Source organism: Petaurus breviceps, unplaced genomic scaffold, assembly GCF_028583685.1.
Source record: "Petaurus breviceps papuanus isolate PSGF00001 unplaced genomic scaffold, PetGlider_PUasm1.0 90752, whole genome shotgun sequence".
Classification (NCBI taxonomy): Eukaryota; Metazoa; Chordata; class Mammalia; order Diprotodontia; family Petauridae; genus Petaurus; species Petaurus breviceps.
Window position 1 is genome coordinate 7,742,181 of NW_027187336.1, and position 13,731 is coordinate 7,755,911.

Here is a 13,731-nt window from a genome sequence, read left to right on the forward strand (position 1 = left end):
CAACTATTCTGATAGGTAATCCATTAGCTTACTATTCTTTGCTACTACTACGAAAGGAGTTGCTATAGATATGTTCTTTCCTTTTGTCTTGGGTCTTTTGGGGGCATAAGCCTAGTAGAAGTTTCTCTGGGTCATAGGGAATATATACGTGTTTAATAAATTTGGGTGCACAACTGAGGGGTGTCTGAATGCAAAAGACTTCAAAAAGGCAGGCCAAATCAGTGCCATATGATTAAGATTGGTCAGTCAATCAATAAATGTATATCAGGTGCCACTTTGTTCCAGATGCTGTGCTGAGCACTAGGGATAGTTAGGCAAGATATGGTATCTGTTTTCAAGGAACTCAATCTAATGGGAGAGATGACATGCATACAATTGTATACAAACAAATTGAATACAAGATACACTAGAAATAATCAGCAGAGGGAAGTCAATAGAATTAAGGAGGCCTAGGAAAAGTATCTGGTAGAAGATGGGGTTTTAGCCAGGATTTGAGGGAAGCTAGCAAAGAGAGAGGATTCCAGGCACAGGGGACAGAATATGATTGGAGCTGAGAGATGCAGTATCTTGTTCAAGGAACATCAAGGAGACAAATGTCACTGGACTGCAGAGTATGTGGGAAAGGGAAGATGTAAGGTTTAAGAAGAGCAGAAAGGTGTTTTGAGGGGCAGCTAGGTGGCACAGTGAATAGAGCACGGGCCCTGAAGTCAGAAGGACCTGAGTTCAAATCCGGCCCCAGACACTTAACACAAGCAGTGTGACCTTGGGCAAGTCACTTAACCCCAATTGCCCTCAAAAAAAAAGAAAGGTGTTTTGAGGAGAACAGGTAATGAAAGGCTTTGAATAGCAGATTTTATTTTTGATGGGAAGTCACAAGATTTTGTTGTGGGGTGTGGGGCAGGACTGCCTATGTCATATGCAGGCAGTATGTTGTGCAGTGCTGCTCTATGCAAATCCCTCAGCAGAATTGACTTTGTGAAATTTAGGGCAGGCCTACCCGCCAAGGGATTTTAGGTGGCCTGTGAAAAATGTAGAAGATGTAAAACAGATTTGCACAACATACCACCCATGGGCAGGCCTGCTTTAGGAAGATTACTGGTAACTCTTATACTTCAGCTTCATAAGCCTGATGTGGGGAAGGTCCAGATATACGGCAGTTCTTCTGAAAAACATCTTGGTCTTTGTGAACTGAAAGCTCAGTGAGGCAATAGTGTGTGCTAATAGCCCAAACATTTAATGCAATCTTAAGTTTCATTATAATTTAAAGGAGGCATGAATAAGGAAGTAATAGTCCCACTGTACCATAATCAGGTTTGACAATATCTAAAGTATTGTGTTCAGTTTTAGCACAATATTTAGGAAAGATATTTTAGCTGGGGGACATTCAAGAGAGTATCCGGTATTGTAAAGGAGTTTGAAATTATGCCATATAAGCATCTGTTTAAGGACCTGTGGATATTATCTATTGCAATGACCTGATTGTTCTCCATGTCACACTTGCTGAAGTGATTTTAAGTATATGTCTCACTGTGTTACTCCTCAAACTCCAGGATTCCACTATTGTCTCTGGGATTAAATCCTCTGTTTGACTTTTAAGCCCTTCACAACCTGGTCCTAACCTACCATTAGCCTCACTATACATGATTCTCCTGTACTGTTGTTTGGCCAAAGTGTTCTTTGTGTTTTTTATACATGACACCTTTTCACTCCTCTCTTTGTCTTTTGACTGGCCATCCCCCATACCTGGTATGCACTTGGGAGGTTTAATGGGTTTTTTCTTAACAGATCTTTGAATTGTTTGGATGACTACTTTTGGGTCAACTACATAGTATCAGAGATTTATAATTGGAATATACCTCAGAAGTTATCTAATTCTATTCCCTTATTTTGAAGATGGAGAAAGAGACACAGAGAGGTGAATTTGCTTGCTTAAGGTCCCACAGGTGATGTGGAAGAAGCCAGAATTCAAACCCTAGTCTTCTTCCTCTGACTTCAAGTCCACTGCTTTTTCTTCTCTTCCATTCTGCTTCTAACAATAGTTAGAGGCCATTCTCTTTAGAATCAAAGGATTGCACTCTATAGACCACTAGTATCTCTTCCAACTCTGAGAATTTAGTATTGATATTGAAATTCAGATTCTGCCAATACCTCATTGTTTTTTTTTTAAATCACTTCTGTAATAAAAAAAAAACTAACAAGATAATGAAGAGTGAATGGAATGATTTTTTGAAAGAGGAATTACTATAACAAGTCTAAAACCTATAGAGAAGTCAATTTACTATCTTATGTTTACACTTGTAAGGATAATAAATGAAAAATGAATGAGAATATGAACTTAATATAATTAACCAGGTAGCCTTTGCTTTTTATTAACACAAAAGCTTTCTTCCAAACTTTGCTGCTTCTGTCATCTGTAGATTTCTATTTGGTTGTGCAAATGGAATCCAAATAGGGCTTAGGGAAAATGAGAAGGGCACTATAATCTCTTTAAAACCAAATAATGAATTTCAGAGAAATGTTTAATTTTTATTAAACAGGAAGGTGGCAGAGACTTGATCCAGAATGGTAAGATTCAAATACCATTCAGGCATGTTGTACAGAAAAAGACATGACTTCTTTCAGGTATGTTTTAGTAAAACCTTAGGAAGCTGCATCTCAAAGAAAAAGTATGCTTTATTTGGAACATTTATATTCAATTCTTCAACTTCACATCAATATAGAAATTGTGTTTTGAATGGGACAGTGATTTCTTTAGGGCTTATCAACAACAAAAAAATTAGTCTGAATTCACTGATGGGAAGAACCATTCAGATCTTATCTACCACAACTGCCTACTCTAGCACCCAGAGCTACTTAAGAAAACTCAAATATATCAAGCATGAGCCCTATTTAAAACTCGGAGCGGGGAGAAGCCATAGAAGATACGGTTTTATATTCTAAAATCCAAAGTAGTCCATATAAATTATTATGCTTTAATGAAATGAGCATGATTTTCAAGTGTACTGCATGCTAATAGAATTGCGATATTTTTTAGCATGAATAGTAATAGCTCATCTTTTTCTGTAATATTTTTACAATGTTCAACAAACTTCTTATTTTAGTGGATATGTATTTTAAATTGTTTTTATTCTGCCATGGAAGAACAATTACCACCTTATGAGCCAAGGAATGCCTTTGTTTCTGTTAATAGTGGGCTTGTGAAGACCTAAGTTTTAGATAGGCTGAAATACTGAATCTGAAATATTTTGTGTGAATATGGGGTAAAAGACATTGGATTTACATGCAGAAAATAGTGTGGAGAGAGCAATCCCAATACAATCCATGGGTTTTCACTGGCTGTCATCTATGCTTAGAATGCTCTCTCCTCATCTACACCTTGAGGTTTCCATGGCTTTCTTAAAATCCTAGAAATTCAAATGGCATTCAGGCATATTGTACAGAAAAAGGCATGGCTTCTTTCAGGTGTGTTTTAGTAAAGCGTCAGGAAGCTGCATCTAAAATACCAGGAAGCATTTCCTGATCCCTTTTAGTTCAAGGAGAGAGACTGGTGAAAAATATGGAGATATGAGAGGTCAACTTTGTAAAGATGATAATTGAATTAACTGGAAATGGTTGAGGTCTCCAAGTGATGAAGAAGACATAAATATATTAGGATACATACTCAGGGGGTGGCATGTCTAGTGAAGTTGACTGAAAAGAAGTGATCAGACATGTAGGAGAACCAGGAGACTGTTATGAAAGGACAGCATATCCAGGAAGTGAGGGTGATTAGTTAATAGTGTCAAATGCTACAGAGAGTTCAGAAAGATCGAGGATTGAGAAAAGACCAGAAGTTTTGCCAATTAAAAAGTCAGTGGTAATTTAGAGAAAGCAGTTTTAGCTATGTCCAAGTTTGAAAGTCAGATTGCAAGGAGTTGAGAAGTGTCAATGCACATGTACTTTTTAAAAAGTATCCACTGGAGAGGATTCTGGGAAGGTGGCAAAATAGGTCAGAAAATCCCAAGATCTCAAGACTTTACCCCCTCAAAGAGGTAGGAGAGTATTTAGATTTATGGGAATGGGAAGATGGGGGAGGGATCCTTGGAGGGTGGTAGGCTAAGTAGTAGGAGGGCTAGATCGCAGGTAGAAGTAAAATAGAGGAGGCAGGAGGGATAGGAAACAAGATATGCACAAATATAAAGATCAGGAGTAGAATTCGTTAGGGAAAGTATATGTCTATGTGTATGCATCTTTACATATTCACAATTGTAGCCTTCTGGGGGGAAGGGCAAAAAAAAACCCCAACAAAGTAAAAAGTATACAGCAGAGAGCAAAAGAAAACTCACAAGGAAGCAGAGAAAAGACGGACGGCTCTCAACACATTTTGAATCTAAAATAAAATTTTTAAAAAGTTTCCACTGTTAACATGGATTATTCTAAAATCCAGAGGTTAATAGGAAACAATCTTATTTCTCATCAGGCCAGCAGGGGGCACTACTGTTGTATAGACAAGGCATCGTACTGAATTGTAAACACTAAAGCTGTCCTTTTATTGAGTGATGACATTAACTCTTGGACTAAAGTACTATATCTTCAAAACTCCCTTATTAATTGCATTAATCATGTCCTTTCATAGAGGAGAATTTTCAGGGTACCTATTTAATTATTAAAGATTTGGTTTTGTTGAGCTGCCAATTTCTGTATTTAATGAAATTAATTTCATAGAGTTTGGGTAGATTCTTATCTCTCATTGATTTGAATATGTGAAGCATGAAGTTGATTACAACAGAGACAGAGTAGAGATTGTCATGTAAATGCTGAGCTCAGCATCTAGTCCTAAAAGGACTGGTTCCTGAGTCTGTTTCAGGCACTGATTTCTGTAGAATTTCTTTGGTTCTCAGCTACTCTTACAAAACCTCAAGCTTCCTGAATGTCAGCCTAAGTAGCAGTTCATGTTTTTAGATCAGTGTTGGGAGAGTACTATGAAAATCTCTCAATCCCTACCCTTTGCCCCCACTATTGTTTATAAGATTTATACATATGCATTTTTAATTGCCACATTTATCAACGTAATTGTTAGAAAGATCTGTAAACATCTTACTACGTGTTTTTTTTTTCAGAAAAAATATTTTCAAATAATTTAGGATTTTCTTTTAGATTTTAACTTTGTCCCATCATTTTTTACTTTCCTTTTTAACCTCTTTGGACTATAGTTTAAAATACAAGGCAATCTGTTCTGATCTCCTGAGATCTGATCGACTTATATATCCTACTTTGCTGAAATGTTGGGAGTAGTTAGGTCTGGGTGCTTTGCTGGTGAATGAATGTTTGGGGCAGTGTATAAGATAGGTAGAGTATTTCATAAAGCCTACTTCTCAGTTCCATCTTGTCACCAATCTAATAGGTCTTTAGGGCATAAAATCTGGGGACTTTTCTTCCCTAGCCCTCCTGCTTCTCCCGAGATTAGTTACCATTTCAGTAGGTGTGGGTTGGTACTTATGCCTAGAATTAACAAATATCTATTAAGCACTGGCTTTATGTATGCCACTAAACAGGATCCTTTGGGGATTTTATGCAATGGTTAAAAAACTTTCTACCCTTTTCAGACTTTTTCCATTTAGAGTCCTATGAATTTAGTCACTAGTAGATTTTTTGATACAGTGCTCTTATGAAGACACTACTGAATCACTGTGAAGGCATGTGATTTAAGTAGTTTTTCCACAGTGGATATGAATTTGGGGTTAAGCCATTTGCATAGTGTTCCTTGTCTTTAAGGATGTACTATTTATTTGTGTTAGGGGTACAGTTGGTGCTGTAAATCACAATTGACCAGAGAAATGCAAATGAAAACAACTCTGAGATATCACCTCACACCTATTAGATTGACTAACATGACAGAAAAGTGAAATGACAAATGCTGGAAGGGATATGGAAGAATTGGGACACATGCACTATTAGTGGAGTTGTGAACTGGTCCAACCATTCTGGAGAATGGTTTGAAACTATGCTTAATGGGCTATAAAACTGTGCATACCCTTTGTCCCAGCAATACCACTGCTATGCCAAAGAGATCAAAGAAAAGAGAAAAGGACCTATTCGTACAGAACCAAAGTTACCAAAGTGGCTACTGGCCCTTAAACAAACACAAAGTACATAGCATTATCATCTCAATTCAAAACAAGAGTTCAAATACAGTTCTCTGGGGGAGGGGGGAGGGGTATCCTTCCCCTCACACAGCTCCAGCCCCTGCCTCCAAGCACAGAGAGGGGGCTGGGCAACAAAACCAACAAGGTGGGGTCCCTGAGGATCCAAGGCACTTCATCCCACCCACCATAGTCACAAGTCCATCCTCCCCCTGGGTCCCAAGCTGTGGGATGCAGCCAGGAAACACATTCAGTGCCCCTGCTTTGCTGCTCAGTTCTTATCTTTTCCTGTGGCTGAATTCTGAACTCCTGGGCTCCTTCTCCTCCCGCAGGTGGCAGCTGCTCCTGGCTTCTGCCCAGGTCCCGATGCAGGCAGCTCACCATTCCCGCTCTCAGCTCAGCGAAGTCTGCATGCAGGCCATTCTTCTCTCCTGCTCCACAGCTCCACAGAATCACAGCTACCACAACTGGGAAACAAACAATTATCCCAGCCCCCATACTTTCCTTTTACTCTGCAGATCCTGTTCCTGACGCCATTTTGTAGCAGCAAGCACCCCAAGCGCGTCCTCAGGGTTTGCTGCCCATACAGGTTCTTGGATCTGCTTTGTTAAAGGAAAGCAACTCAAAATGGGTTAACAAGCTTACTTTAATCAGTCAGACATATATCGTTTACCTTGTTCAGGAGAAAAGGTCAGCACCCCGAACCTCAAAGTATACAGGCATAATTATCAAGACAGAAACATCAAGTAGACAGATTTCCAAACTGTCCAACCATTACATCCATACCCAGTCAACATCTGGGTTTCCACATTCTGGGTTTTTCAAAGCCGGGGGACTCTCAACAACAGCTTCCCAGAATTCAGATCAAATCACAGAACACTTCTCAAAGTGAGTCCCAAAACAAAGCTACACATCAGGGCTTATATAGCCTTCTCCTGGCTCAGAGAATGTAACAACCTCATGGACTCACTGGCCAATCAAGGAGTATCTACTGAAAAACAAGCCTCCCCCACCCCAGGCTTCAGGTGCACATTAGCCTAGGGGCAGGGAAGATCTTTAAAATTTACATTCTTATTACAACATGTAATCACATGATTGACGTTGGGGTTCTGTCAACTGGGCACATACACTTGAGATAAGTGACTCCAGGTTCTTTGGGCAAAGAAAGCCATCCTGAGATTGAAAATTTGCCATTGAAAATCCATAGATATGTATATATTGACTGTCACGGTATATTTTGAAGAGATTGCTAAACCATTTGTAATTTTTAAATGTTGCACAGTGACATCTTTCTCAGACCTTGAAATAGCAAGCAAGTACAGAAATAGCCCATATTTTCATTTAATCTGTTTTTCTGTTGTCATGTCAAAATCTTCAGTGGAGCTAAATTTCACATATGAGGTTCTTGTCATTAGCACTGTGGCAACAGCAAAGCTGAACCTACACACACAGACTCAACAAATATAAAAACACACTGGTCAATCAGCATGGTGGATTTTGAGAATTGTTTACCCCTTTCTTATTGTATCATGCTAGAGAAAATTTGGTTCACATAGACATTTCTGCTATAGATTTTAAAGAGATAGCTCGTTACTTGTGGCTGCTGGAATTAATTAGATGCAAACCCCTTTTATTTTCTTGCATTCCTGGGGGGTTAAGGACAAAGAAAATGAGAGGAACCTTAACTTTTTCCATATTAAAAATATTATAGAAAGATGAAGAACTACATTCCCCCAAAATACAGGAGACAAAAATGTTAGTAAAAAGAAATATTTTTCAACGAAGAAAAATAACAATAGCTGACATTCATACACAGATTTAAAGCATGTTTTGCATGCATGAGCTCCTTTGGTTCCTCCAGGAAATTTGTGATGTGAAGTCTATAACTATTACTATCCCTGTTTTACAGCTGAAGAAACTGAGGCACAAACCTTCATCTCTTCTACCCTCAAGCATAGTAATCTTTTCCTTTCAGCATCCTGCCTTTGAAATAAATGAAAGTTCAGCAAAGGGAGACTCTTAAGAACCAGGCAAACACTATAATGCCATCTTAGAAAACCAATGGCAAAAAACAAGGCATCTAGCATATAACCTCAGAGAAAAATACACCTGCATAAAGATCAGATGAGGTTTGAATCACCAAGAAAGCTTACTAGTGAAGGAACAGGATGTATGGAGGATTAAAGTACTGTGAAAATAAATATACTTTCTGTAAAAAGCTATTGGTAAAATCCACATAAGTAAGTGAGAAGTCCTTGATATGACCTTTTCAGATCAAGGAAAGGAGCAAGAGTAAGGAGACTAGACGGAAGCTTTGAAACCTTGCCTTGCTCATGGTAGAAATTTCTTTATTTTTGTCTGGCAGTGGAGTTGGTTACCAGGAGCTATGCCTGACAGGTGTGCCAATGAGAAGAACTAGATGGTGATCAAAAATTACATTTTGAGAAGCAGAAAGAAGTTCCTAAGGAAGCTGGGATAAATAGCAAGTCATTATGCTCCTGTGTTTGTGAGAGACATGATAAGCACAAAACACATCATGTCTTATCAAGAGTTTAGCTATTTCTGCTTCAGATGAGTGTTGTCCCTTTACCATTTAAATATCCAAACATCCCATTTCCCCATTTCTGTTAATGACAATACCATCTTTCTAATACCCTAAGCTCAAATTCAGTGTCTTCTTCCACCTAATATCCACTGTCGGGAAACATTGCTAATTGTTTCTCTACTGTTTCTCAGCTTCTCTGCAGTGTCTCAGATTTCACCCCACTTGTCATTTCCATAGCTACCTTTTCAGTTTAGGCCTTATCACGTCTCATTTTGTCTACTGCAGCAGTTTCCAAGATGGTCTTCTAGTTTCTCATCACTATTTATTCCAGTCAGTTCAAAACTCAACTGTAAAATTCTTCATCCTAAAATACTAAATTTGAAGGAATGAGTAGCCTTCTCCATGATTACATGGAAATATTTGCATCAGCCCAGGGTGAGCTTCCAAATGATTTGCAACAAATTATCAACTCCATAGTACTCCCTAATACTTGGTTTTCTATTTTTCCTATGGATTCTACCAACTCTTAAGTCATTGGCTACTAACTTACCACTTGTTTCAGCCCTGTGGATTTCCCCTCTACATTGATACTTGGTAATCAGTATGGCCCGACCTCAGTTTATACCTGCACTTCTACCAACTCTGAATCCTCTTTAAAGTCCTTTGGCCCAGGAAAGAATTATTTCTCTACACAAAAAATCAGTGGTTGGGTGTGTGGCAGTAGGGAGAAAGACATCTTTGCTCAAGATCTACAATGGTTTCTGAATGTTGTATTAAATTGAAACTCAGACTGGTATTTGAAATCATCAGTATGCTCTACTTTATGTATCTCTGCTCCCCTAGAAAGCCACTTTGTTATGATCTTTTTATGGTACTTTACATTTGCTGTTTTTATCTCTGTCTTTGTATTTTTTTTTTTTTTAAAGCAATAGGGGTTAAGTAACTTGCTCAAGGTTACACGGCCAGTTATTTCTGGGTGTGGTGCTGAGTATCCAAGCCCAGATTTGATCCAGGTCATCCCAACACTGGAGCCGGTGCTCTTACTCGCTGAGCCACCTGGCCTCCCCTTGTCTTTGTATTTTCACTCCATGGTGAAGTGATGTTCCTCATATAAGGAATGTCTTCTGTCTACTTTTCTTCCAACATAAATCCTATTCATTCTTCAAAAGCCAGCTTAAGATTCATCATCTCTTTGACATTCCATTACTAATTCTGCCCTGTTATGAAATTTCCATTATTATAAATTCCCTTATCCTTCTTGCTTATATGTTACCCTGAAGTTTTCCTCTGGTTGTTTTACTTAAAGCCTGAATTTCTGCAGATCAGTGGTCAAAATTTCTACTTCTTTTGTATGTTCCAAAACTCTCAGTGAAATGATAATTACATTGTCATTGCTCATTAATTTAAATTGCCCAAGGTATTGAATGAATGTGCCACTTGTTGAAATCATTGATCTTTAAATTTTTTATGATTGTCTAAATCCTATCCTTAAAAAAAAAAATCACACCTCATTTTCTTCTTAAGAATGCTATAAAATTGGGGCAGCTAGGTGGTGCAGTGAATAGAGTACCGGCCCTGGAGTCAGGAGGACCTGAGTTCAAATTCGGTCTCAGACACTTAACACAAAACTAGCTGTGTGACCTTGTGCAAATCACTTAACCCTAATTGCTCTACTTTCCCCCCTCCAAAAAGCAAAGCAAAAAAAAAATACTATAAAGCTTCCTGAGAATTTAAGGCAATTTTGTTTGGAAAATTTCTCCCTGAAGGATTATACTCAGTTTTGCTTGGTGGGTGATTCTTGGTTGTAATCCTAGCTTCTTTGCCTTCCAGAATATTATATTCCAAACCCTTTACTCTTTTAATATGGAGGCTGCTAAATCTCGTGTGATTCTGAATGTGGCTCTGTGATATCTGAATTGTTTCTTTCTGGCTGCTTGCAATATTATGTCCTTGACCTGGGAGTTCTAGAATTTGGCTATAATATTGCTGGCAATTTTTATTCTCTTTCAGGGGGTGATTGGTATATTCTTTCAATTCCTTTTTTACCCTCTAGTTCTAGGATATAGGGCAGTTTTCCTTGGTAATTTCTTGAAATATGATCTTAGGGCTTTCAGGCAGTCCAATAATTCTTAAATTATCTTTTATAGGTCAGTTGTGTTTCTGATGAGATATTCATGTTTTCTCCTATTTTTTTTTCATTATTTTGACTTTGTTTTATTGTTTCTTCATGTCTTATGGAGTCATTAGTTTCCACTTGCCAGTTATAATTTTTAGGGAATTATTTTCCTCAGGGAGCTTTTGGTGTCTCTTTTTTCCTTTTGGCCAATTTTATTTTATTTTTTTTTTTGGAGGGGGAAGGCAGGCAATTGGGGTTAAGTGACTTGCCCAAGGTCACATGGCTAGTTTTGTGTTAAGTGTCTGAGGCTGGATTTGAACTCAGATTTTCTGACTCTAGGGCTGGTGCTCTATTCACTATGCCACCTAGCCACCCTCCAATTTTACTTTTTAAGAAATTCTTTTCTTCGGTGTGTTTTTGTACCTTTTTTCCATTTGACCTATTTTGCTTTTTAAGAAATTATTTTTTCAGTGAATTTTTGTGCCTCTTTTTATCATTAGGCCAATTTTGTTTTTAAAGGTGTTATTTTCTTCAGTATTTTTGGTGCCTCTTTTTACTAAGCTGTTAATTCTTTTTTCATACTCTTCTTGCGTCATTCTCATTTCTTTTCCCAATTTTTCTTCTTTTACTCTCATCTCTTTAACTTTTTCGGGAATTCCTATTGGGTTTGCATCCAATTTGTATCTTTCTTGGATGCTTTGATGATAGCTGTTTTCACAGTGTTGTCTTTTTCTGAGTTTGTGTCTTGGTCTTCCCTACCACTGTAGTAGTTTTTTATTGTGAAGTTCTTTTTTTTTAGCTCATTTTTCCAGTCTATTTCTTAAAACTTTGAGGTTTATGTTAAAATTCAGTTCTGCTTCTCTGAGAGTAGGGAGCCACTGTCCCAAACTTCAGAGCTAGTTCTGGGGGTCTATAAGTTTCCAGTAATTTCAAGGTGGTGTGATCAGGGGTGAGGTGTGGTCATTACTTTCTTGGTCTTAGCTCTGGTTTTTATGCAGGAAAGATTCTCCTTCCTCTGTAGCTGCAAGCATGCTCTGGGACTCTTGGCCCAGGTTCCCTGCTTTCTTGCAGCTGCAAGTGCTAGAGCTCTTCTTTCTCTTGGAACCAGAACCAGGACTTCTGCTGCCTTCTGACTGGCCACAACTGTCACCCAGAATCGAGACTCAGAACTGCATATGAGCAATAGAGTTACCAAACATCTCCAGGCCCTGCACCAGTTATCCAACTCCTTTAACATCTTTGAATTGAGCTCCTGAAGCTGCTGCTTCTGTTGTCACAGCTGCCTCCAAGGCCCACCACTGGTGCTACTGTCTCATTGGCTCTGGGCTGTCCCTGGCCCAGGTGTCACAAACCTCTCTTGTTGATCTGCTTAGTTGTCTTAGGCTGGAAAAATGTCCCACCCTAAGCTTTTGTTGACCCTGCCACTCCAGAATTTTATTTGAGTAGCTGTTTTTAAGTTGTTTGGAGGGACTATTGGGACAGTTTGACTAGGTGGCTGGCTCTACTCTGCTATGTTGACTCTGTCCCTGTTTTGAAAATTTCTCCAGATCCCTTTAATTTGAGGCATCTTGCATTGGTTCAAAACCAGGACTGAGCATTGAGGTATATGAATATAATGGGGATATTATACATCCTAGGGAAAAAACAATTACATACATGTGTTTGTTATTTACATAATTAGCATACTTGATGTTAAATACATTACTCTTGAGAAAACTTCACTAGGCACTTACTCATCTATGTAATATTACCACATTATTAAAAACATTATAATCCCTTGTCCCTTCTGTTTTTGTATCTCCTGCCTCCCATAAACTGTCATAGATTCAAGATACTGTGTGGGTCTGCATCTCCTCAAAACCATTGCTTGCTATCCCAACAAGCTCAATCTTAAAAAAAAAAATTACAAGTTACTTTTGAAAAACTAGACCTGTGATTTCATTCATGTAGATATCCCCCAGTGAGAAATATTTTTCTACCAATGCAGGTAAACACCTTCTCTGTAACTTTTATTTTAAAAGAGTTGCCTGGGGTGTTGAAAAGTTAAGTAATTTCCACTGGGTTCAATGACCAGTATATGTATTAAGGGCATGACATGAACCTAGGTATTCCTGAGTAGCAGGCTAGTTTTTCATCAGCTGTTATCATTGCCTTTCTTGTGCTTACTCTTACTAATAATTCAGATACAATTAGATTTTTTTAAAAAAGCATTTAATGATGTCACATAACAAGAAAGTATCAATACATCATTCAACCACCCAAACCTTGGGTTCACTCTCCTATAAAAACAAATGTTATTTGACAAAAGCTGCTGGGAAAACTGCAAAGCAGTCTGTTAGAAATTAGGCTTAGACAACATCTTAAACCAGCTCCAAATGCATACTTGACCTAGATATAAAAAGTCACATGAATAAATTAGAAGAAAGGAGATGCCTTTCACAGTTATGAATAGAATATGAGTACATGATCAAACAAACCATAAGAAGGATCACAGAAGAAAAAATATTAATTTTGATTACATAAAATTGAAAAATTTTTGTACAACCGGTGCAGTTAAAATTAGAATGGAAATGGTTAATGGTGGAAAATTTTTTTACATAAAGTTTCTCTAGTAAAAATCTGACATCTAGGGGCAGAGTCAAGATGGCAGAGTAGAAACAGGACTTCTGCACAGCTCCCGCTTCCATCTCCTCCAATTCATGTAAAAAATGACTCTAAACAAACTTTGGAACTACAGAACTCACAAAATGACAGAGAAACTAACTTCCCACTGAAGACAGTCTGGCAGACTGGCAGGAAGGGGCCAGTGCAGCATGCTAGGAGCTGATCCCAGCCCTACAGGAGCTGGAGGTTTTAGCCTCAGCAAGGCCACAACAAGCTGGATGGACTTCCAATCACCAGTAGCTGTGGCGGTTTCCAGAATTATCAATCTGTAGATGCTAAGGACA